The sequence below is a fragment of the Eurosta solidaginis genome, chromosome 1 (genome assembly GCF_040869045.1).
Source record: "Eurosta solidaginis isolate ZX-2024a chromosome 1, ASM4086904v1, whole genome shotgun sequence".
NCBI lineage: Eukaryota > Metazoa > Arthropoda > Insecta > Diptera > Tephritidae > Eurosta > Eurosta solidaginis.
Genome location: NC_090319.1, coordinates 214,440,786 through 214,466,174, shown reverse-complemented (window position 1 = coordinate 214,466,174; position 25,389 = coordinate 214,440,786). Strand labels below are relative to the sequence as shown.

The following is a 25,389-nucleotide window of genomic DNA, read 5'->3' as shown; positions in this document are numbered from 1 at the left end:
AATTTATCAAACAAATGCCACCATTAATATTCGGTTTTTTTTTTTTAATATCCGCACCACCTTCAACTAGGTGTTGAACAATTTCCACATGTGTCAGAAAACAACGCACTGGTGCAGATCCAGAATCGGAGGTGGCATTTATATAACAGCCAACGCGTACACATCTGCCGCCAACGATCTCTGCCGTTTATCAAAGGTAATATTATTTCCTGTATATTTAATATCTACCAATAAAAATCATAGCTATTATAACGAGAAATCTCGTCTTCTCTTATTTATTTTCAAACACACCCGTTCTTTGAGATCGACCCCGGTGCGCCCACCTAGGACTCAGGAGCATACGCACCCCGGCCGAACATTTGCAAGAAGCATCGTCATTCGAATAATGTTGAACATAGGTTTTATGAAAGGTGCCGACACCAAGCAATCGGGCACTTTCGTAAATCTATGAACACCAGAAAACGAAACCGATACAAAACTCATCGTTCCACATCAAAATCCCGACTGGTAAATCGATTCAAATAGGTACCATAAAGAAATGTACTCATTGAGCAAAAACTAATATCGTCCACTATGTGGTAAGAACTCCATAGTTCTATTAAACCCACTTTAAAAAAAAAAAAAACTAGGTCACTGGGGCAGTAGCGCACTAGGCCGGTAGAAACAGTTGACTTTTTCCAATTTCGGGACTTTGTCGTGTCGGGATTCTTTACTTTCCACATGTGTCAGAAAACAACGCACTGGTGTAGATCCAGAATCGGAGGTGGCATTTATATCACAGCCAATGCGTATCAAACATTTGACCATAGGCAATTTTCCTGAAACCACAGCACACCAGAGTGGCGTGACAAAATGAAAGGTATGATCTTCGGATACTTAATAAAGGCCACGCGGTTCAATATCAGCCTCACAAATGGTTACCAAATCTCCTGCTACAGACACCCAACCACGTTTACAGGCTCTGAAAAGCGGTACGCAACCATTTCGCATTTTTTTGACAATTTCGCGACGAATGTCACGGCAATAGCTTTCCAAATCATCACGTATACTTGGACAGCACAGAGTCATCCTTAAAACGTTTACATTCTTCTATTAAATCATAATTTAATTTTGTGACCTTTCTTTGCATACTGGGCACTATGTACGATAGCCAGCCGTTATCTCGGCCCACATTTGTTGGAGCTGCTTTTAAATTTAATCCCGCTGTGCCATTATTCGAATTAGAATTACCACTACTCATTACTGCGCCTAGTGTGCGAGACCTCCACTGGCCAGCTGTGGGCCTCGGGGTTTTTTGGGGATTTTTCAGGCTGCTGTGTAGATCTCTTCGACCTCAAGGATATTTTAGTGTAAGGGTCAGCAATTTGCATTTTACTTAGATGACTATGAACAATATAGGTGGTATTTTTTTCAACTTTTCATCACCAATACCTGAAACGAGAAAAGGCAAAAGTAAAGAAGTTAGAAAATGTACAAAACACTCAAAACGGAACGATACCGGCATACTTACCCATCAGCTCTCCTGGATCTCCACCGCATGTACCTGAAAATAAAAGGAATATTAATTAATAATCTACAATAAAAATTCTTTTACAAAAGAATAAATATTAAAACTAACTTACCATTTTTTCCTCCTCAATTGTCCATGCGCCGTACTCCACCGTAGTAAAAAGAATTGAAAGAACGGGCAAAAATCATTCGATTTATTTACCGCTTCTTTCAATTCAATGGATTTCCACATTCTATACACGGGTGTGTAGGAATGTTCATTTGTTTCGTCTCTTGCCGTTGGCAGTTTGTAGCCAACGTATGTACATATGTATGTATGTATGTATGCCTACTTGGTTCGGCATATCATATTAGTGCTGCATCAAAATGACGCACACTGGTACCGAAAACCAGCAAAAGGAACAAAATCGGGATCGTTTTTTTTGACCCGGGCAGTCCCAAAACATACTTGCGCACAAAAAAAATAAAGGTAAACACCTCCTTAAAAATTAATTGCTCTCATTTACAAACAAAAAAAAAAAAACAAAAACAAATTTTTTTTTTTTGGATTTTTTTTGCCGTCGGTACTGCCTGTTTCCTGGCTGGGGGGCAGGACTTGTTGTTTTTCAACAACAAATATCACAAACCGTCATTATAAGGGCTCGGTGCAAAAACAATACGAGTCCCGAAAGTAAAGAATCCCGACACGACAAAGTCCCGAAATTGGAAAAAGTCAACTGTTTCTACCGGCCTAGTGCGCTACTGCCCCAGTGACTTAGTTTTTTTTTCAAGGGCAAGCAAAGACATATATGTATATATATATACTCGCACACCACAAATTCACCATACCAGCTGTCAGCTAACCAAGAAATACACGACATGGTTGCATGCAATCTCAGAATGGTACGTGCAGATAGAACGCGTCGTGGAGAACGCATCGCCAATCTGCATGCAAGCACCGGCAGTTGGTACACGTTCGAGTTTAATTACGATTTTCGCTATTCGTCATGAGCTTTCGCACAAAATTAAATCCATACCTTCGTCAGCCTCTACGCTTCGTTTTATACTCCGTTTATTCATCTATTTTAACGTACGTTTGTTAATAAAACAACACGCGTATCACGAAAACAAGTAATTTTGCGCGGGTGGCTTGGAATCACGTCCGTTCCAACCTCCCACACACCGCAATCTTGCTGGTTTTGTTGAAATGCATAAGCTGCTCGAAATCACAGCACTAACTACCTTGCAAAAACGCTCTCGTCATTCCACGTCATTTGACTAGTCATTTTACGGTGATAGGTTATATTCGTAGTCACATTTGCATGGCCGTGGGTGAGTTTTGTGACCAAGTGTTTTGTAGGGTAATAATATAATACACATCTGACGAAATACATGCGCTGCAGCAAAAACACGGATCACCCAACCAACCTCACGGCCACTCGCCCTGGCACATCCATAAAATGCCACAGTCGACCTGAGAGCGACACGACACGTTATACGCTGGAACGGAGACCTCGGCCTCTTCGTCCAGCCCAGAAAAACCTCAAAACCCTCGAGTCTGGAACGGAGACCTCTGCCTCTTCGTCCAACCAACAAAAAAAAAAAAACGCAAATCTGGAATGGAGACCTCGGCCTCTCCATCCGGAACGACAAAAACCAAAGAATAACAAAAAATGGTGCCACTCTGGAACGGAGACCTCGGCCTCTTCGTCCAGCCTTACTGGCCATCGACTATACACATATTACATTCTGAATTTCTATATTTATGCATAATTCAATGGCAAGAAATATTCACTTATAACTGTTCATAACCGCTAATTTTTCCATCTTAGCTCAGGTGGCATGCGAAGCAAGTCGGAAAGGATTCCCAGCCATTTTGCGTCGTCAGACGAACTCCTCGTTTAGTGTGTAACTCTTATATTCATTTTTCTCGTTTCAGCGGAGGTCATTGGCGGAAAACGATGTTGCGTATCGCAAGGGGGGCCGGCATGTTTAGGCAGGATGCCTAACTTTTTCCGCATCTGTCTGCGATCCCCCCAATGCAACCCTCGATACTCGATACTCGAATTAATTTTTAACCACCCACACCATCACCGCCACAAGCATGTGCATGCATGTACATGTACGTGTATGTGTGTTTTTTTATCAGCACTCATGCATATGCATGTCGGGGTTGATGTGTGGGTGCCTTTCCCCTCCAAAACGGAGGATTTTGCGGGTCAACGGTTGTAGCTTGCTATACAACCGGCCTCTTAGATTCTAACCGCCAACCAGCACGCATCTGCCGCCAACGATTTCTGCCGTTCTATACTCAGGTAATATTGTACCCTAGCTATTTATATTTACTGAATAAAGATCATCTTTTATAACGAGAAATTCTCGTCTATTTGTTGTTTTTCAAACACACCCGTTCTTTGAGATCGACCCGGTGCGCCTACCTCTCGCAAGGATCAGACGCACCCCGGCCGAACACTTGGCTTTGTTAAACGTTGGGCCAAAGAATTTAACTATCCTTATCTCACAAATATCCCACACACTTCCTTGGTTCGCCCAGTACTTGAATATTGCTCATGTTTCTGGTGTCCTAGACACAAAAATCATATAACGCGGATTGAGTCTGTGCAGAAACAATTTTTAATATTTGCACTTTGCGGTCTTAATTGGCATTCTAGCATTCATCTTCCAGCTTACAGAAGTAGGCTTCTTCTCATCAATCTGCCTACTCTTGAAAACCGTAGAATTCTACATGGGGCGTTGTTTATCCATAAGTTGATCATCGGTGAGATTGACACTTCTGAATTGCTAGCTCGGCTTAATTTCGCTGTTCCCGCTAGGACGTCGAGGCACTACGTGCCTTTTCTTTTACCGCTATGTCGCCTGAACTGCGCAAAAAGTGACCCTCTGCGGATTTGGTGTGCGCACTACAATGACCTGTATAAATGTATAAGTATCGAATGTTCGTGCGACCACCTTGGTGTGCTGGTAGCGTACTCCGCCTACCACACCATATGCCCTGCGCTCAAACCCCGGGCAAAGCAACATCAAAGTCTTAGAAATAAGGTTTTTCAATTAGAAGAAAATTTTTCTAAGCGGAGTCGCCCCTCGGCAGTGTTTGCCAAGCACTCCGAGTGTATTTCTGCCATGAAAAGCTCTAAGTGAAAACTCATCTGATTCGCAGATGCCTTTCGGAGTCGGCATAAAATAAGTAGGTCCCGTCCCGACAATTTTTAGGAAAAATTAAAAAGGAGCACGACGCAAATTGGAAGAGAAATTCGGCCCAAAATCTCTTCGGAGATTATCGCGTCATACATTTTAATGCCCCAATTAAGTAAGTAAGTAAGATCGAATGCTCGCTTCCTGCATTAAATAGCCTGATGGTTGAGTTGGACTTCGTTACATTTTCTCATAATGATTCTTATTGCCAGATTAGTAGGTGTATTAGAGAAGAGAGGGACCGCATATTATGAGACGAGAACATCGACGTAACATATATTCAAAACTTTAGGGGAATATTTCATTGTTGCTGATAAAATAGTTGTTTTCTTGAAGACAGAATTCTAAAAGATATTTAAACTTATTTTTTTGTATTTTAGTATTGAGTTAGAGTTGGTTCCATTTTCTCATAATGATACTTATAGCCACAGTAGTAGGTGTCGGTGAAGGGGGAGGGCTGATTCCCCGGTCCCGGGGGTTTTCAGGGGGCCCGAAATTTAGAGGTACTAACACATTTTTTTTTAATTCAGGATAGTCTTTGGTTGTTCCATATGCAAAGTTTAAGCCGAATTTCAAAAGCAACGAATATCGATAATGATTCTTTGCCTGGACCGGAGGAGACAATAAAAACATCAAACAAAAATATGTTTCTCAGGGGGCCCACGATTTAGCGGTACTAAGACATTTTCTTAATTCAGGTGAGTCTTTAGTTGTTCCATGTGCAAATTTTAAGCCGAATTTCAAAAGCAACGAATATTGATAATGATTTTTTGCCTGGGCCGGAGGAGACAATAAAACATCAAACAAAAATGTGTTTCTCAGGGGGCCCACGATTTAGAGGTACTAAGAATTTTTTTTTAATTCAGGAGAGTATTTAGTTGTTCCATGTGCAAATTTTAAGCCGAATTTCAAAAGCAACGAATATTGATAATGATTTTTTGCCTGGGCCTGAGGAGACAATAAAAATATCATACAAAAATGTGTTTCTCAGGGGGCCCACGATTTAGAGGTACTAAGACATTTTTTTTTAATTCAGGAGTGTCTTTCGTTGTTCCATGTGTAAATTTTAAGCCGAATTTCAAAAGCAACGAATATTGATAATGATTTTTTGCCTGTGCCTGAGGAGACAATAAAAATATCATACAAAAATGTGTTTCCCAGAGGGCCTGCGATTTAGAGGTACCAAGACATTTTTTTAATTCAGGAGAGTTTTAAGTTGATCCGTGTGCAAATTTTAAGCCGAATTTCAAAAGCAACGAATATCGATAATGATTTTTTGCCTGGGTCTGAGGAGACAATAAAAACATCAAACAAAAATGTAAGTTTACATGAATCCGAAATCGTAAAGTTTTCGTGGTGACACTGATGAAGGTTCATCTTCAAAAAGTCTTCCAACAATACCACAAACTCTGCTTCAAAGTCCAGATTATTTAAACGACTTCGATATCGGTACCGTGAATAATGAGTTTTTGCGATCTGAAGAAGTCAACGAAATAATTCGTCCAGGTCATCAATTTTTCCACGTCATTATTTTTCCACGTGATTGTCATGACGAGGCATTTCCTACCTCGTTGTTAAACAGAATCTTGCCAAATGGAAAATTGAGCGTGAATGGTTAGTGTGGAGTGCCAGTAGCAATGCTTTTTATTGCCGTCCGTTAAGCACAAATACTTTAAAACGACCTAAAATTTGTTGTGCGGATATTCGAAATTCCAGGTATGGAAGAAGCTATACGATAAACTGCCATTACACGAAAATACTCAAGATCACATTAAATGTTATATTCAATGACGATCTTTACAAAATCTAATTCAAAAGGAGATTACAATTGATACACTTATCAATGAACAGCTAATAACTGAAACTCAAAAGTGGAAAGAAATTTTATATAGAAATTTGGACACTCTTTTAGTTTTGGGTGAAAGAGGCCTAGCTTTCAAAAGCGAAAGTATACATCACAGTGAACGAAACGATGTACATTTTTTGGGCATCTAACAGCTCATAAGCCATTATGATCCGATACTTAGAGATCATTTAGAGAAAGTTAGGATTTCACAACAGCAGCACAAACATTTACAAGTTCACTATCTTTCCCCAGACATTCAGAACGAGTTTATAGAAATTTGTCAAAGCACGTGAGGGAAACTATATTAGATCAAGGCAAGAAAGTCATGTATTTCGCTATTATCGTTGATGCTATGCCTGATGCTAGTCACGTTGACTACGTTCATTTTGCGCTAACTCCATTTCAATTCGAAAGCAACAAATTTTACAATTCAAGGACGGTTTTTGGCTTCCGTGAATTTTAACAAAAAAACTGGTCAGAAAATCGTTGATATAATTTGCCATACTCTAGGTAAACATGAAATCCCATTAAAAGATTGTCGTGAACAAGGGTACCATAACGGCGCCAATATTAAAGGAGCTTACAATGGAACACAACGTCACATTCTCGACAAAAACTCGAATGCTGATTACTCGCCTTGTGCAACCCACAGTCTCAATTTATGTGGTGTTGATGCTGCAGAATGTTGTACGGCTGCAATTGCTTTCTTCGGAGTTGTACTGCTATTTTCAGCAGCACTCCACAATGATGGACATCCTCAAAAAAAATGTACCGAGCTCTCTTTATAGTCTTTCAGCCAAAATCAAAATTTGACTGCGCAAGCATACGGTGATGTTACCGGCATTCTCAAGTACATCAACAAGTTCGAATGTATCTAGCTGTCCTCTTTTTGGTTCAAAACAGTGTTTAAAAACTGTGTGAACTGTCCTGTTATTTGATTTTGCTTGTGCTTGCGCTTTTGAGAAAAACAACAGTCTCAGTTCTAGCACAAGCAAAAAAAGAAAAGCGAAAGAAATGAAATGCCGTAAACAGTCGCACCTTCGTATATTTTATTATTGATATTACTGCGGCTTTCCTCAGTGTCCACAGTCGCTGTAAAATAGCGTTGATTTTAACAGTCGCAAAATTTAACAGTCGCAGAAATTAACAGTCGCAAAAAGCAGCAGTCGTGAAATATGAAAATCAACACTTTTTGCAAACTGCAAGCGACTGCTATTTTGCGTTTTGTTATAATTTTTGTTTACTAAGACGAGTCGCTACAGCGTTGTACGTAATACGCTGTACATATACATATATGTACATACATGCATTTCCATTTCAAGTATATTAAAAAAAGATAATATATGAGGTATTTCTGCATACATATGTACATATGTACATGTGTGTATATTTTATTTTGAAACATTTTAAATTTAAATTCACGTAGGTAATTGTCTTTAATTAAAATATAAATAAATAAATAATAAAGTAAAACGATAGGTAAAAATCCTTGACCATGATGGGTAAATTTTCTATGGCTGTGTCAAGAAAGCAATGTATTAATGTACATACATATGTACAGCGTATTACGTACGACGCTGTGGCGCCTCGTCTTAGTAAACAATAATCATATTGTTTACGCGGTGTAGACTGTCACCCGTCCCATCTCCCCCTTTATATACGTATATCTATGCATTTATTTATAACCCGTATCTTGTATTATATTCAATTGCATTGAATTGTATTATATTGAATTATCCCCAAGACCAATAAATTGTATTTAACTTTAAATTTCCCACTGGGAATCCTCATGGACGTGTGGCAGTCTCCACCGCGCAAATCCGCCAAATTGAATTCGCCGCAAATACAGGATGGCGATCTGGCATGATCGCCAGCTGTCAAAAAACCACCACCTTTTGGTCATTAAAAAATTGTATTATTATTGTCATCTGAAACCAACATCTTGTGCTTTCGATTTAATATAATTTTGTAAATTTGTTGAATTTCAATTTCTGAAAATGCAGCAGTTTTCTCTGTAAAACCAAAAAATCATCGTTTTTTTCTACAAAATATCAACGCATTTCATTGCTGTGCGGCATTCAATATTTACTTTTATTACAACAATAAAATCGCTAAAGTGAAGTTTTTTACTTAAATTGTTTGAATTGGAAGTGATAAATAAATATAGCTATACAATTTCGCAAAAGGGCGAAGCAAATAAACTTTTGTAGTTTCATCAATTGATTTTCCGCACTGGTGAAAAAATATAAGTACAAAGGAGATTAAGGCGAATTTCCTCGTGATAGTTTCATTGTCAACAAGCTAAGTCGAAAACAGATCAAGGGAATCACTCTTCATTACTGTGAGAAGCCGCTACGTGATTAAGAAACAAAGCGTTTAAGTTTGGGACGTATTCCACATAACGCCATCGAAGTAGCTACCACGCAAGGAAGCCACCAGCAAATAGCCACCAACCATCTCCACACAGCGGCAACCCCACGAAATACCCGAGAAATTTTGGTGGCTACCGACCATATAATATTTTCCCGCCAAAAATACATTTTTCCCGCCATAAAATATATATGTATATTTCCACCACCATATATACACGTACATGAAAGCGGTGCATTACAAACCGGCAGATCCCACGCAAACTTTCTCAAAGTTAGCCCATTGCCATTTCATACTTATGTCCCTTGCGGTATAATATAAATATATATCCCCACATCAGTATTACTAGGGATACCCAGCAGCAAATTCGGTCATATTCACATAATTTGAATTACCCAGCTGTAAATTCTGCCGCTCATCCCAACTGTACCCAGACTAGTCCCAATTCAGGCTAACTGGTCCTATCCTACTACACTCTTGCCCAATAGGAAAACGTATCCCTTTGGTTTTCCCGCATAAATAAACACTCGGCAATCTCCAAAAATTCCCAAAATAGCTAAAGTGAAATTAAGCAAGTCCCTTTTTAGATTGGCTACCGTGGTCGAAAATAAATTTATATCCGAAACGGATCACTTTTCGGATTACTGCGCTCGGTTCGGCACAACCGACATCCAAGATAACACCGAGGCATCCCTAAAAATAAAAGATAAAAATATTGATGTGTTCTGGGAAAGGGTACAGAGCGCATATGACGCCGTCGTAGAGTCAGATGACAACGACCTTCCCGAAGAATTTAAGGCCTCAGCTTTCAACAAATACCGCGCTTGCCTTATAGCGTATGAGGACACAAAGCAAGAATAGGCGATCAGCTCCAGCTAAGGGTACTAAGCAATCCCGTACCCGCTACAACCACCACTCCCCAAGAAAGTTCCGGGATCCACCTCAAAGTACCCGCCTGTGACACCGAAGTCTTTTACGGGAGTTATGATCAATGCCCGTTCTTCCGTGACATGTTCACGGCGGTCTATATCAACCACCCCAAACTCTCGAGCGCCCAAAAACTGTATCACCTCAGGTACAAGACCCAAGGAAAAGCGGGCCAAATAGTGAAGCAATTCCCACTTATTGATGACAACTTTGCTCTGGCGTGGGAAGCCCTGAAAGGGGAGTCCTGGTCGATAATCAGATAAAAGTCCTAATGAATCTCAAGGCCAATCAAACTGAAAACAGCGAAAATATACAGAGATTGCAATCCTCCGTAAACAACTGCCTTCAAATATTAGCAACCGAACAAGTCTCGACAAAGAGTTGGGATCCCATATTAATATATCTGGTAACCTCAAAACTCCGAGAAAATACAGTTGCGCTTTGGGAGCAATCTTTAAGCTCCAGAAGAGACCTACCGAACTGGAACCCAAATGGACCAGTTTCTGACAACTCGCTACGAGATAGTGGAAAGGGTGGATCAATGACGACCAGCCAAAGCCCGATATAATCCACCCTCTACAAATTTCACATCGCCTTCCCCAAGTCAGAACAATCCCCAGTTCAGGCAGGCTCAGACCCAAAACCAAAGCCGCAACCCCCCGCAGAACAGCAACTACTCGCAAAATCGCACAAATGCTCATGTGGCAGAGCATCAAAAATCTACGCCTGCAGAATGTACAAGCAGTCCTGCCACACGCTACAAAGCTGCTTGCGTTATAAGAAGCTATAAATCCCTGAACGGAAAAAATTCGTGAGAGAAAGCAATCTGTGCGAAAGCTGTCTATCTCAAACCCACCTCTTAAATGATTGCACAAGCACAAGAATGTGCCTCTACTGCCAAGGTCGCCACAACCCCATCCTTCACGAAACCGGAGTATCTGATCAAACCAATGGCCCTCGAAAAACAACATCCCAAGTAGCAACTAGTCAGGACGTTACCAGCCCAGAATCCAACGAAGAACATCCCACCACCTCAAACGCTGCCCGCATCCAATCGTTTCATGCAGAAAATGATAGCCAAATCATCCTCCCTACAGCGATAGTGTCGATAGAACACCGAGGGGACTGCTTCAGGCTCAGAGCCTTAGTGAATCAAGGGTCAGAACGTAGCTTCATCTCTTCAAAAGCTCAAATCAAGCTAGGCTTCCCATATACACACTCCCTATTTGAAATATCGGGCATGGGAGACGGAGTAGTACAAACCTCCAAAAAGTTGTGCTCACTGACTCTAGTCTCAAATGACTACAAGGTGAAAATAAAGGCCCAGGCAATCGTGCTACCTCGTCTCATTAGGCAACTCCCAATACTCAAGCTAAATAACGATCCAATGCGTAAATGGTCCTACCTCAAGTTAGCATACCAGAATTCTCAGAACCCATCCCAAATCGATCTGGTGTTAGGCAGCGATCTCATCCCTCAAATCATGCTAAATGGCATAGAAAAGATCTCGCCCATACTGCTAGGCCAAAACACAATATTTGGCTGGATAATAAGTGGCCAGACCCCCGAAAAGGTTGGATCACACTCCTCTCAAGCGTGGGAAGTGACGAATGTCCAGCTGAATGAACAACTAAGGCAATTCTGGGAAATCGAAGAAATACCCAGACTGCGAGTGGAAACCCCAGAAGATAAAATGTGCGAAGACTTTTATTAAAGCACAACCAATCGCATGGATGACGGTCGATATATGGTTTGGCTCCCCTTTAAACCAACATTCACGAACGATATCGACCTACCAATCCCGTACTGCAGCCCTACGACAATTCCACGGTATGGAACGTACCCTCTCAAAAAAGGGCGATCTCAAGCAGCAATACGACCAGGTACTCGAAGAATATCTGGCCCTAGGCCACATGGAAGAATGCAGTCCCACTGAAGTAGAATCTCGAGGTAAATACTGCTCATTCTATCTCCCTAACCATGCAGTCGTAAGGCCAGACAAGAAGTCAGAGTTGTATTCAACGCCTCTAAAAAGTCGGGTTCCGGTCACTCCCTTAACGATGTTTTATGTACCGGACCAACCCTCCAACCCGATTTCCGACTTATGTTGTTGAAATGGCGAACATATAAATATGTGTTTAATGGCGATGTGGAGAAAATGTACCTGTATTCTCTTGCACCGCGATGACCGAGACTAACAACGGATAATATTCCGAACCCCCCAACATAGTCCAATAAAGGACTACAAGTTAAAAAGGGTCACATTCGGGGTTAACTGCGCGCCTTTCCTGGATATTCGCACTCTACACGACCTGTCGAAAGATATAGCCAATTCCCATCGACGCGCAGCCCCAATACTAAAATCCGAGACGTATGTTGACGATATTCTATCTGGCAGTCATGACCTGCAATCAGCCGAGCATTCCTTTACAGAGATTATAGACGCTCTCAATTCAGCCGGCTTTCCCCTAAAAAAATCACGGCAAACCATCCCGACATTCTCCAAAAAATATCGAAAACTGATCTGCTGGAAAAAAATTTTCTCGAGTTCGAAAAGACTAGCACCGCCAAGACCCTGGGCATCCAGTGGAACGCCTTAACGGACACATTCTCGTATACCGTCGACTCAAATCCGGCATCCATTGAAGCCACGAAGCGTCGAATTCTCTTCTCTATAGCAAAAATTTTCGATCCCGCAGGGTGGCTAACGCCAATCATGATACAGGCTGAAATATTGATGCAAGAATTGTGGCTAGACGGGACTGAGTCGGACGAGGAGGTTAAACCAATCCGTCTAGACAAATGGGCGCAGCTCTCTCAAAATCTTCCCTCTATCTCAGCCATCTAAATACCCCGATGGATGAATTTTGCGCCCGATCAATATGTTGAACTCCATGGATTCTGCGACGCCTCAGAAAATGCTTATTGCGGAAATCTTTATCTAAGAAGTACCGTTGGTACTTAGGTCGACTCTCACCTTATAGTATCGAAAGGCAAAGTGGCTCCTCTCAAAACTATTAGTCTGCCACGCCTGGAGCTATGCGGAGCACTCCTATTAGCAAAATTAGTCGCAGTAGTCCAACCCCATCTCAGCCTAAGTCAAAAAAAATTAATCATGTGGTCCGATTCGGAAATCGTGCTAGTCTGGCTGGAAAAGCCACCCACTCGTGGAAAACATACGTCTCTAACCGAACAGCGCAGATTATAGATCTCGTAGAAAATGTCCCTTGGCGACACGTGCGAAGCAAAGAGAACCCCGCGGATCTTGGAACCAGAGGATGTAGCCCCGACGATCTCGCTAATTCACCGCTATGGTGGAATGGTCCAGAGTGGCTTTCCAGACCCCCCGAGGACTGGCCAACACCAACGGCCAGAAATATTGTACCCCCCGAACTTCGCCAAGTCGAAGCACTGCATGCAGCGGAAGAGTCAGAAGATGTCTTAGCAGGGTTTTCCTCCTACCCCCGCGCCTTACGCGTAACAGCGTACGTGTTGAAATTTATAACTCAGCTTAGAAATGCTGTAGGAGGTAATCGTACTCCTAACGAACCCGGTATCTCTTACGCCGGCGTCATGGGCGCTAAAATCCCTCTGCTGAGCTTGACTCAGCCGAGATTCTTCGCTTCCGAAAGAGCTTCCTCGAAAATTCAAAACCAATCGGAAAGCGAAGTCCCATACTGGCACTTGACCCCATCGTGGACACGAACGGGATTCTCCCTGCAAATGGACGATTAGTAAACGCCGACATGACCTACAATGAGTGTCATCCCATCATTCTCCCCGAAAAGGCTCGATTTACTGCCCTCATTATAAGGTTTCTACACGAGAGCTTCCTCCATGCAGACGTCCGCCTCTTGCAACAAGCTACTCAAACCTCAGCTGAAAACATGTGTTTTCCAATGTTAAGTCTGCACCATCCAATAATGGCAGCTTTATCCCCCGAACGATGTACTTTCGTGCCCCCCTTCACTACTACTGGCGTAGACTTCGCCGGCCCGTTTCAAATAAAAGCTTCGATGCTCCGATCTCCAACCCTCGTAAATGACTATGTGGCTGTTTTCGTTTGCTTCACCACCAAGGCGATCCATTTGGAATTGTGTTCGGATCTCACTAGTAAGGCTTTTTTCGCTGCCTTCGCCCGGTTTGTAGGGCGTCAAGGGTACTCGAAACAAATGATGAACGACAACGGCACAACATTCATTGGTGCTAAGCGAGCTACCGAAGTAGAGTTCGTCACCTTCCTCAACGAAGTCTCGACAGATATTGTCAAAAGTATGCGCCACAGGGCATCGAGTGGAAATTTATACCCCCCGACGCACGCCACATGGGCGGATTATGGGAATCTGCCGTCAAAAGCTTTAAAACCCATTTTAAAAAGATCGCCGGAACACACCGCTCGCCTTTGAAGAATTCTCGACTTCATTAATGCGTATAGAGGCTGTACTCAATTCTCGTCCCATCTCCCCGCCTTCTCAGGACCCAGCAGATCTCACCGCCCTCACACCTGGCCACTTTCTCCGAGGCGCACCCCTTCTCGCTATCCCCGAACCGAATTATGAATACCTCTCTATGATTAACCGTTGGGAACGGTTGAAAGTTTTGCACCATCAATTCAGCAAACGCTGGAAGAATGACTACCTCATGGAGGAGCACAAGCGTTATCGATGGAAAACCGCTCAAACTCCCCTAAAATCGGCGATCTAGTCGTCATTAAGGAAGACAATTTACCCCCCATCGAATGGCGTCTAGGTAGAGTGAAGAGCACTCACCCTGGCAGAGACAGCCACATTCGAGTAGTCGACGTACGCACCCAGAATGGCGTACTCACCAGAACTATCAAAAATTGTGCCTTCTACTGACCCCTGAGGCCGACTGCGGCCCTCAAGGTTCGGTAGCATCCCCAGAACATAATACAGTCCACCCCCTGTGCTATCGTAAAATCAACAGAAATAATCTTAACCCCTACCAGCACTCTACCCCCAACCTCACGAGTGACCAAAACGTAATTTTATCCTGTCTTCCTCAGATGGATCGTCAGTGACCTCCTGTGCCCGCACCACGCCGTTCGCTGGAATCGCGAGTCGTAGCGCACGCAGCCCCGTCAAGACGCATCAACCCCGCGGTGGCCGATTACCGCAAGTGCCGGCTATGTCTGCAATATCACGCTCTGTCGGTGTGCCCTCTTTTCAAGGCAATATCAGCTAACCAACGTATGACCATCGTCAAGGCACACAAATTCTGTGTAAATTGTTTAGCATTATCGCATCGCACCCACGACTGCAACTCAAACGAACGATGCCGGGACTGCGGGAGCTTCCACCACACTCTGCTACACCGCGACACCGGAGGCCGCCAAGCACCACCCGCAGAGGAATCCCATCCACAACCACGCCGCAGCGTCGCTACACATCCCCGTCGCCGACGTCCACAGCAGACTACTACGTCTAATGGTCGCGAGCCAACCGCGCATTCAACCGCGCGACCCAGCGTTGGAGATCGCACGATACGATGCACCGCCACCGGTCTGTGAACCCCAACGTACAAACATAAAGTTGGGAAAATCCTCATTAAGGAAGCAGTCAGCGCTCTAACCGAGCTGCAACACACTTTAGGCGCTTAGTACGCATAGGCGGGCCAGGATGTTTACGCGGTGTAGGCTGTCACCCATCCCATCTCCCCTTTATATACGTATAACTATGAATTTATTTATAACCCGTATCTTGCATTATATTCAATTGCATTGAATTGTATTATATTGAATTATCCCCAAGGCCAATGAATTGTATTTAACTTTAAATTTCCCACTGGGAATCCTCATGGGCGTGTGGAAGCCTCCACCGCGCAAATCCACCAAATTGAATTAGCCGCAAGTACAGGATGGCGATCCGGCATGATCGCCATCTGTCAAAAAACCACCACCTTTTGGTCATTAAAAAATTTTATTATTATTGTCATCTGAAACCAACATCTTGTGCTTTCGATTTAATATAATTTTGTAAATTTGTTGAATTTCATTTTCTGCAAATGCAGCAGTTTTCTCTGTAAAACCAAACAAATCATCGTTTTTTTCTACAAAATATCAACGCATTTCTTTGCTGTGCGGCATTCAATATTTACTTTTATTACAACAATAAAATCGCTAAAGTTGTTTACTTATATTGTTTGATCAAGGGAATCACTCTTCATTACTGTGAGAAGCCGCTACGTGATTAAGAAAAAAGCGTTTAAGCTTAGGACGTATTCCACATAACGCCATTGAAGTAGCTACCACGCAAGGAAGCCACCACCAAATAGCCACCAACCATCTCCACACAGCGGCAACCCCCCGAAATACTCGCGTAAGTCTTGAATTAACTACATATCCAAACGCAAAATATCAGTCGCTTGCAGTTCAGTGTTGTCACTTTTAAAATCTATTTAGTGGTAGATTTTCAAAAAAAAAAGGATGATAGATCTCGTAAAAATAGTGATACAATTTTCAAAAACATTAAAACCAATTTTTTTCAAATTATTATTATTCAACGATTAAAACGAACATAACAACTTCAAGTGCATTAACAACATACATATAAACATCTGTATGAAGAGTATGTGTATACTGTATAGGCTTAGACCTTATCAAATAAAAAAATATAATTAAATAATAGTGCGACTCTCACCTAGATTTTAATTCTGAAGTTACTAGTCGGTAGTTTTTTAGGGGTTTTTTTAATAAACTATTTGAATAAGTATCAAAGAACTAGTCTTAAAAGTTTGAAAATTGTTTTTCTACAAAAACCTTAAGAGCTGAAATTGATAATCAAATGCGAATTACCGAACAAGAACTTTAACAAACCATGTGTGGATACGACTAAAGTTAATTTACAGTATCCACATATTTCATTTTTCATAACACATAGTTCAAACATATAATAATACTACTAAGAAAACTTAAAATAATAAATTACTTCAATGGTATCCAACGAATACCAATAGCCCGAATCTAATGAAATAGACTTGTGCTTTAAAACAATTTATTTTTTAAATCTTACAACTTACATCCGTGACATCGAAGGCATCCATCGGATACTGCAATCGACGGCTGAGTGGAATATCGCTCGTATCCCGGCTGCCAGTTCGAGAACGCACTATCTGAGAATGTTTTTCAAAAACACCATATTTCAGTTTTTCTTTTGAAAACGACCTACCTCAGAACTCGATTGAAGAACGCCCAAAATGTTTTTCATAAACGTCCCAGTTTATGTCACAAATTTATTAAATGTAAGCCGAGATAGAGCGTTTTTGAAACGAGTTCTGAAATAGGGCGATATTCCAAAATTTTCTGGGATAGGGCGATTTCGAAGATCAGGCAGAGATACGGCGATTTTCCACTCAGTAGTCGAAAAATCAGATTATTACAAAGTTTTTGGCACGAATTTCTCATCAATAAAGTTAAATTTTACATAAAATTATATGAGTTCTTTCGAAGGTACGTAAGTGTTATAAAAATCACACATTTCTTTGGTGAAAATTTTAAAAACTTATACAGAGTGTGCTTTACGTTTAACCTTAATTTTAGGTCATTGTGAGCAACTTAAAGAACATAATCAAATGCAGGCAAATAAAAAAGTTGTAGATTTAAAAAAAAAAGTGGTAGGAGTGGTAGATCCGGATTTTAGCCTAAATAGTGGTAGATCTACCACTATAGTGGTAGAGTTACAACACTGTTGCAGTTTGCAAAAAGCGTTGATTTTCATATTTCGCGACTGCTGCTTTTTGCGACTGTTAATTTCTGCGACTGTTAAATTTTGCGACTGTTAAAATCAACGCTTTTGATTTTACAGCGACTGTGGGCACTGAGGAAAGCCGCAGTAATATCAATAATTAAATATACGAAGGTGCGACTGTTTACGGCATTTCATTTCTTTCGCTTTTCGTTTTTTGATTGTGCTAGAACTGAGACTGTTGTTTTTTTTTTCTCAAAAGCGCAAGCACAAGCAAGTGTTCGTATTAGTAAGTCGTCGAAGAGTAAAGTCTATAAAAATCGAAATTTTGGTGACTTTTACTATTCAGACTGCAGTTTTTTAAACACTGGTTCAAAATAATGATTACCATTAATGAAAGAAACGTGGTCCTCCAAGCTAGAGACGCCACCATAGATGTTGAGGTCCGACATCTAGATGCCTTAATAGCTGATTTGAAGTTGATCAGGAACCAATGGAAAATAATTTTAAACGAATGCAAAACAGCTGCTATTCAATTGAACATCTCGCCAAAGTTTCCGGACATTCGATAGAGAAAACCCAATAGACGTTTTGAAGATAATTTAAATGAGATGATTGCGGATGATTCAGATAGCGATTTTAAAAACTATACATTCCTGGTGATCGTTGGTTCGGTAATCACTGGCATTACTGAACGATTTGCTGCTATGAGAAATTTGAGCGAGACGTTTTCCCCTTTTGTGGCAATTTGAAGACATGGATGAAACTAAATTTCGGGCGAGCGCAGCAAAATTTGTCGAAAAATACAAGACGGACATTTCTCAAAACTTAGAATGCGAAATAATTCAATTGAAACACATTTACGAAGCAAATTTTAATAAAGTTCTGTCACCATTGGAATTGCTAAATACCATCTATGTTCAAAATCTGTATCAATTTTCCCCAAAATTTGTGTTGCTTTACGTATCTTTTGCACTATACCTGTCACTGTGGCTAGCAGCGTCCTTTCAAGAATCAAAAGCTTTCATATATCGTGTTCATATAAAGAGCGAGTTTTAGGACTTGCCACGCTTTGTGTTGAATCCGTTTTGGCAAGAGAGTTAAATTTTTATATTATTATAAAAAATTTTGCAGCGAAAAAAGCAAGTAAAGCCACTCCTTGATATCCGAACTTTCTATATTGAATAATTAAAATTTATAATCATCATTAAATTTATGAGAAATGTATTAAAATGTTACCAAATAACTAGAAAGATTATTTGAAATATTATGTGGCTGTTAAAAGAGAATTTAATTTCTAAGTTACAATAAAATAAAATAAATAGTAAATATTCTGTGTTAATTTTATTGTCAGCTCTTAGTCCAAAAATCATTTAGTTGATGTGGCAAAATTTTTTTTTGATGTAATGCATCAATAATGATTCATGAATGAAACGTCATTAGTTCAAGTTAATCAAATGTATTAGCGGATATTTTATAGGGGGCCCGTAAATTGTTTAGTCCCGGGCCCGGATTTTCTCTCTACGGCCCTGGGTGTATTAATGATAATGAAACGAGAACATCGTCGTCACATATATTCATATCTTTTAGTTCGAATGCACGTCGGGTCATAAAGTGAAATAAACGAGTTTTATTTTCACTATAAACCATTAGATCGGGAAAGTTTAAATACTTATAATTTTTACCTCATGTTGCATCGTCATAAGATTCTGAAGTATGTTCTCTGTTCCTCGCAGTCGCAAGATTCCACATGTTGTAAATGGACTTTCCAGGCATCTCTAAATATATCGCCCCTTTTCCAATATAGAAAACACTTTTGTCCTAAATATTATAATCTTATACAAGTTCCAGATCACTGGGTTATCGGGAAATTTCTTAAAACTCGAAACTATAATCAAAGTTTAATGTCACTGTGTTATCGGGAAGTTCCTTAACACTTTAAAGCAAATTTTCCAAATTCGGAAGATTTTTTGAATTTTCACGTTGCATTATCATGGGGTTCTGAAATATGTCCTAACTGTGAAGAATGCTTACTCCAAACTGGAAAAAGAAGCGGTAAAGATGGGTTTGATGGTAAATGAGGACAAAACGAAGTACCTGCTGTCATCGAGCAAAGAGTCAGCGCATATGCGCCTTGGCAACCACGCTACTGTTGGCAGCCATAATTTCGAAATAGTAAAAGACTTCGTTTATTTGGGAACCAGCATCAACACTAGCAACAACATCAGCACTGAAATCCAGCGAATAATCAATCTTGCCAATAAATGCTACTTTGGACTAGGTAGGCAATTGAAAAGTAAAGTCCTCTCTCGGCGAACGAAAATCATACTCTACAAGTCACTTATCGTACCCGTCCTGCTATATGGGGCAGAAGCATGGACCATGACAACAGCAGATGAAGCGGCTTTGGGAGTGTTCGAGAGAAAAGTTCTTCGAAAGATTTATGGACCTCTACGCGTTGGCGATGGCGAGTACCGAAGAAGATTTAATGATGAGCTGTACGAGCTTTATGCAGACATCAACATAGTCCAGCGAATTAAAACGCAGCGGCTGCGCTGGCTAGGCCATGTTATGCGAATGAAAGATGATGCTCCGGCCAAGAAAGTGTTTCTATCGGAACCCGCCTATGGAAACAGAGGTAGAGGGCGGCCCCCACTCCGTTGGAAGGACCAGGTTGAAAACGATTTAAACTCCCTTGGTGTGACCAATTGGCGCCGGTTGGCGGAGCGAAGGAGCGACTGGCGCGCCTTGTTGGACGGCCATAACCGTTTAGACGGTTAAGCGCCAATTAAGTAAGTAAGTAAGTGAAGAATGCAGCTCTTCGGAAAGTTATTCAAATAGCAGTCGCAAAATTCCATATTTTGAAAATGATTTTCTAAATATCCATCTAGAAAAGTATTAACGAAACACAGCCCGAAGTTATATTCAAAGTTTCACGCCACTGGGTTATTGAAAAGTTCTTTAAAACTCCAAACCAAAATTTCCAAGTTCCAAGTTTTTAGAATTTGCACGATACCTGGACCACCAGCAAAGTTTTTCTCCCTCCTTATGTTAAATTTTGATCGGGTTCCGATGTGTGTTTCAAGTTTCAAGACTCTATATCCTCCGGGAAGTTACTCAAAAATGCATGCAAGAACTTTGATTTTGTTTGTAATGGCTGTTTAAATCTCTCAGCTGACATTATAGCTGACGAGAGTGATTACCATTTAATTCGTGGCCCCGCTAACTTTGTGAACTTTTGTGCAGTTGCATTTACTGGACACGACGTCATCAACGGCATCTCCGTTTTGAAATCATCATTCAAAAGGTAGTTAGATGAGTTGTATTCTTTCTTACTAGAGAAACCCAGTTGGCCTTTATAGCTGCCTTTATGTTTTATTTCTAATCTTTCCTTTTCCACGGGTGTTTTTATGGATCGGTGGAAAATTGCCTATATCACGCCAGTCTTCAAATCTGGAAATAAGAAAGAGGTAAAAAGCTACAGGCCAATTCCAAAATTTACCACATGCCCAGAATTGCTAGAAAAGGTGGTCAGAGAAAAATTATGCTTTTATATTAAAAGAACCTTAAGGCCATACCAGCATGGTTTTGTTTTACTCATTTGGCAATATTTTCGTAGTACTGTGCCTCAGAATTTAAAAATGGCTATTAAGTTGACGGATTTTGCAAAAGCATTCGATACTGTCTCACATAATATTTTAATGTGGCCTAAGTTGTATATCTCTAAAAGAATTTTTTTGTAGAAATCGAAAGTACCAGATCTTTCCCTTTTCTGGCCACTTCAGGTGTGCCTCATGGTAGTATTATTGGTCCTATATTATTTGTGTTATTTATAAACGATATTGGTGAATGTTTTAGTGATTCAAAATATCTCCTATACGCTGACGATCTTAACCTTTTTAGCACAACTTCTTGTCCATCCGATATTCTTGCTTTTCTATGCGATTCTTGTTGCTCAACAGGCAACACATTCCAAAGTTCCGGTGGAAGGGCGATACGATGCCGCCCTAGTATAACCCATCAGGCATCCACAGGATCGAGACCAGTAAGGTCCTGTTGACCAGAACTGGAAATATGATTATGAAATGTTTGCTAAGAGCTGTTGATAACGGTAGGCTACTACCTTAATCTTGTCGAAACGGCTGGTAGCTTAATATCATCACCGTCTCTGTCTAGTTAAAAGTTTGGCAGGTCTTCAAGTACGTTCGAAGTACCTCGGCGTTAAGCTGATGTTGAAACGTTGCAGTTGAAACGACTCCTGACTAAGGCTGCATTCCGGCTCTATACTGATGTGTGTCAACCCACGCGCGACCTCCTGCCTTTGCAAAGATAACTACGGGAATTCAAGACGACGACTGCACATCGTGCGGAGATAGCGGCTTGAAGCGGATACTCATTAGTGCCAAATAATATTAAAATTAAATCAATAAATTCAAATCCAGATAAAAGTAAAGCAAGCGAGAAAGAACGGGACGATGACACGGTGCAAAAAAAATTGAGCAAGCAGTCGTGCCGTACCGACGTATTTGTTATTGCTCTGCAAACTTTATTTTATCTGGTTTTCTGTTTTTTCTGTCAATATTTGTGCAATGGATAGTTTCTGTGCTAAGCTTGATAAGATTTTTCGCGGAAGTGAGATTCTTATTGTACCGTGCAGTGGCTTTTTTAAAAAATTCTTCCATCGTACCTGCTGTGAAGGCAATATTTCTACATACGATGTAGAATTACTAACTAAGAACCGGCATCCCAGTTACTTGTGCACTGAATGCTTAAATTCCTATGACAAGCTTTGTAAGGCATATGACACCGTCTTGGCGTCAAACAAAGTTAGCCTAGAATCTGCCTTGCTGTGATTGATGTGAAATTTAAGGTTTTGATTGAACAAATTGCCGAAATAAAAAATGATATTAATACTCATGTTAAATCAAAAGCCAATTCTAACAAAAACAACGAAGACTGTGTAGACGTGACGACAGACAGTATCAACAAAATATTAAGTGCTGTAAGCTCTCTCAATGCTGCGAGAACATTGGGCGCGCTTACACATGCTGTGTCGTTGTCGCCGTCTCTTGTTTTCCCCGTTCAATAGTGTGTGCAATGCCATTTTTTCGACCGATCACCTGTGTTTGCAAGTGCAAATATTGCTGTAAATAACAGTGGGCCATTGTCTACATTGCTTTGTGCTGCTAACTCTGATAATGAAAAGTGTAATATGTCTTACGCCCAAAAGCTAGCTCCAGCTGTAACGGTTAATAAATCTAATGCCAATGCTGCCGATACTGCTAATGCTGCTGTTACTGATAATGATCCGACTGCTGGTAACATTGCTGTTAACTTTAATGCTAAAGACGTTGCCAAAAAAACTGCAAATGCCCAAGATGTTACTAAACACAAAGCCGCTGTTACGAATGCTAAACCTAATACTGAGAACACGAAATCTGTTAACTATGCCGCTGCAGCTGCCAATGGAAATACCATTGCTGCTATTAACGCCATTAACGCTGTTGCACACACTGGTCATGAGGGAGCTGGTAAGAAATCTAATAAGAAACTTAACGCACAAAGGGCTGCTGCTAGTTCCGCCACACCCACCTTAAATTTACCTGTATCGTCTTCAAAAACTGGATCTGACATTTGTGGAGAGAGCCCCGATGCCCCTAGGACTGTGACTGCCGTGCCTCCCCGTAGATAAATTTTTGTCTCAAGGCTACACGCTTCGCTGACTGAATATGATATTAAAAATTTCATTTTTTCTAAACTTAATCTTACGTGTGTTCATATTGATGTCTTTAAATTTAACTTTAAATCCGAGAGAGATTTATCCTCTTTTAAAATATCGGTTCCTGATGCTTTAGTCGATACAATATTGGCTCAATCTTTTTGGCTTGATCATTCTGTTGTTCATAGTTTGCCATAGTTTAGCTGTTCAGAGTTTGCATTCTCAAATGTCTGATAACGATTGACTTGTTGTTCTTTGTGACTATAATTTAGCCTTAGTAAAATGGATTAATTCTATCAAGTCGATATTCTTGACTCCCACCGTTCATCATGATTTTGTTCACTCATTGCATGATATGTCTCTTGTACAGATAATTAATGTGGTAAACTGTAATAACAAGTTGTTGGATTTAGCCCTGGTTGGCGAACGAAAGGGTATTTCCATAAGTCGGGTTTCTCCATTAAAAAAAAAAAATAATAAATGTAAGGCGCGATAACCTCCGAAGAGATCTAAGGCCGAGGTTCTCTTCCAATTTGCGTTGTGCTCCTCTTGATTTTCCCTACAAATTGGCCGGACGGGACCTACATGCTTTATGCCGACTTCGAACGGCATCTGCAAGGCAGATGAGTTTTCACTGACAGCTTTTCATGGCAGAAATACACCCGGAGCGCTTGCCAAACACTGCCGAGGGGCGACCCCGCTTAGAAAAATTTTCCTCTAATTGAAAAACCTTATTTCTAAAAATTTTGATGTTGCTTTGCCCGGGAGTTGAACCCAGGGCATACGGTGTGATAGGCGGAGCACGCTACCATCACACCACGGTGGCCGCGGGTTTCTCCATTATCTCTTCCACATCACCCTACACTTGAGATAGCATGTGACATTGTTCAGCCTAAGATGTATGCTAAAGCTAGAAAAATATCGCGTATTCGCTCAAGGTGCTCTCATAAGACCAATTTCACTTTGCTAAATGAATTGCCATTTAGACGGTTAAGCGCCAATTAAGTAAGTAAGTAAATGAATTGATATCTTCTCATGATTTGTGTGAGTTTTATGTGTGTAATTACATCGAGTATGCAACGTCTTTTTTCTACAGATCGCTCAACAGCTTCTTTTCACACTGTGTTCCTGTTCACTATGCTAGCGTGGAACCAGTAAGCCACCTTGGTTCTCAGGGAATCTTGTGAGACTAAATAACATTAAATGCAGACTTTATAAGCGTGCTAATGCTGCTGTATCTGGGGCATCTGAAGATTATTCAAAATATTTAGTTGCTCGTACAAATTTTAATTTCCATAATCAACAAAGCTATAAGTGCTACTTAACTCGTTGTAATATTAACTTTTTCCGTAATCTCAAACAATTTTATGGATTTGTTAATTCGAAAAGAAAAACCTCGAGATTTCCGTTTTCCTTCTCTTACAGTGGTAGATTTTCCAGCTCTGATCATGATGCTGTGGAACTATTCGCTGAACCTATTCGGTAAACCTATTCGTCTAATAGTATGTTGTTGCTGTTGTTGTGGCAATGCTCGCCCCACCTAATAGCCGCGACCGATCACAAATTGTCAACAATATCCTCTAACGGGAGTCGAAGGAAACTTGCCGTTTAAACAATGGTGGACCATAAGGAAAGGGGTGTTAGAGGCGTTGGTTCCACATTACAATTGAAGAGATGGTTGGTGTCATGTGGGGACACATTGCAAGCGGGGCATACGTTTTGTATGTCGGGGTTGATTCTAAATAGGTAAGAGTTTAACCTGTTACAGTATCCAGAACGAAGTTGAGCAAGAGTGACACGCGTTTCCTCTTCCGCGAGTTTTGGATAATTTTCTTTAAGTACTGGATTCACCGGGCAATTCCCGGCATAAAGGTCCGACGCCTGTTTATGGAGTTCACCAAGGACCTACTTGTGTTTTTTCACTTCATACGGCTGGGTTCTCAGGTGCCGTATTTCCTCAAAATGCTTACGGAGATGACTCCTTAAGCCCCTAGGCGGTGCTGGTTCATCAATCAGATGTCTGTTGGGATGCCCAGGTTTCTGGGTATTCAACAGGAACTGTTTGGTCAACATCTCATTTCTCTCCCTGATAGGGAGTATTCTCGCCTCATTATGCAGATGGT

The 25,389-nt window shown here is 41.0% G+C and overlaps 1 protein-coding gene across 11 annotated transcripts in view; it reads left to right on the top strand.

Annotated features, from left to right (window-relative positions):
- Positions 1 to 25,389, top strand: part of nvd (neverland) — a 2,324,292-nt gene that overhangs the window by 1,958,784 nt on the left and 340,119 nt on the right. The gene's annotated exons all lie outside the window — the stretch shown is intronic.